Source organism: Empidonax traillii, unplaced genomic scaffold (assembly GCF_003031625.1).
Source record: "Empidonax traillii isolate 1590-97213 ecotype Southwest subspecies unplaced genomic scaffold, ASM303162v1 scaffold358:size917415, whole genome shotgun sequence".
NCBI lineage: Eukaryota > Metazoa > Chordata > Aves > Passeriformes > Tyrannidae > Empidonax > Empidonax traillii.
Genome location: NW_020955551.1, coordinates 911,245 through 913,007, shown reverse-complemented (window position 1 = coordinate 913,007; position 1,763 = coordinate 911,245). Strand labels below are relative to the sequence as shown.

At 53.5% G+C, this 1,763-nt stretch overlaps 1 protein-coding gene across 4 annotated transcripts in view; it reads left to right on the top strand.

Moving 5' to 3' along the window:
- The first annotated feature begins 1,206 nt into the window (after positions 1-1,206).
- The window catches only part of ECT2 (epithelial cell transforming 2), a 27,327-nt gene continuing 26,770 nt past the window's right edge, over positions 1,207-1,763 (top strand). For 2 of the 4 annotated variants that reach the window (XM_027892571.1, XM_027892574.1), the window contains exon 1: positions 1,350-1,474. The gene's annotated coding sequence lies outside the window, so the exon portion shown is untranslated. Of the gene's footprint in view, positions 1,274-1,349; positions 1,475-1,763 lie in introns of those variants that run through there. The other 2 variants (XM_027892572.1, XM_027892573.1) reach the window with 2 other exon arrangements.

Below are 1,763 nucleotides of genomic sequence, written 5' to 3'. Positions count from 1 at the left end.
TTTTCCAGAAACTATATTGCAAAAGTAAGACTGACTCCCGTATTGCAGAACTTTTTCCAAAACGTAGGAGAAATATGGTTCCAGGTTTCAGGTGTGGGAAAAACCGAACACCTGGCCAAAAATAACTTTGTCAGACTGCAGAGAAAGAAGAGAACAGGGGAAAAGCCGGTGAAGGCTGGCCTGGCTTGGAACTGCAAAGTGATGGCACAAATAAGTACTTAGATGTGACAAAAGGGCGTCAGGCTGTATTTTGGCTGTAAGTCATCGTTGCAATTGCTCAGTCTGAAATAAGTGTAGCACTGTGTAATAGTTTGAGTTGTGTCAGCACTGGAATGACCTCCTCGGTTTCCAGGCTGTTATTCCGAAATCTTTTCCTCAGGAAAATAGTTCTAATTTACGTGTACACCAGCAGCAAATCTTTATTCACATAAACAACACCTGTTATCATCTCTTTCTGCTTTTGCCTATTCCATTTTTCTTCCAAATAATAAAAAGTCAATGGAGTTTTACAGCTGCTGGATCAGCCATGGAAATGCCTGAACTGATAAAACTCTGCAGTATAAAATAATCATAGCAAAAAAAAAAGAGGGTAGGATCTAAGAACTCAATTTGACATATAATCAAAAATTCTAGAAAGAGAAAATATATCTCTTATTGTTTTTATATTGAGGCAGTGACATGTTATGCTAAACCTGAGCCCACACGACAAAATTCCCTTCTGGACCGGTAAGCTTCAATATCAGGAACAATTGAAAATAAAAGGGCAGTTAAAGCACTTGGTACATTTAATTTATTTTGTGGTTGGTGCCATGGAGACAGCGGTTGATTTTCACCTTGACCAGTCTTATTTCCTCCCGACCCCCCACCCCCACCACCTCCTTCCCCCAGCAGCACCTGCTTCCTACGAACTGGTTACTTCGAAACTCAGATGCACACCCAAAACCCTTTTTAATTTTTATTTATTTATTAACGGTGACCATGGTGATTTCTCGCCTGGTGTCCCGGCTGGGGCTGAGGGGGCTGAGGGGGCTGAGGGGGCTGAGGGGGCTGAGGGGGCTGAGGGGGCTGAGGGGGCTGAGGGAGGGCCCCCCCGCTCCATCCGGGTCTCTCGGCGCGGCCGTTGGGAGCGTTCAAACCCCCCGCCAGCCAATCAGCGCCCGGCGCGTCCCCGCCCCGCCCACTCAGCGACCTGCGCTCGGTACTGCAACAAGCGCTGAGCGTCTGCCCGGCAACCACCCACCGCCAATGGGAGAGCGTCCAGCGTGAGCGGCAGGTGTAGTACCCAATCAAAAAAGGAAGACTGCCCGAAAAGGGAGGGGAGGAGGCGGGACATGTCGCGGAGGTGGCGAATGAGATGGCGGCTTGCGGAGGGGCGGTGGGGCCAGCAGCCAATGGGCGGCGCCGGGCCTGCGGCGGCTCGCTTTTTGAATTGGCGGCGGCCGCTGATGGCGGATGGCGGCGGGCGGCGCCGGCGGTGAGGGGGGACGGGAGTAGCTCAAACTGAGCCCAGTGCGGGGCAGCGGTGGGTGCGGGCGGCCTGGGGGACCTGTAAGGCCTCGGGGCCCCTCAGGCTGTTCCCCTCGGGCAGAGCAGAGCCCCGGGCCCGCCGGCACCTGCTGGGAGAGCGGCCCGGGCACCTCCTGGGCGGCTCCTCGGGAGGGCAATGGCAGCGTGGGAGGTGTTTAATGTCCTGCTTTTTGCTTTAACGAACGAGTTTTGGTGAGCGGGTGCTGTGTGCCCTTCAGGCTTCCCGCAGGCTGCGG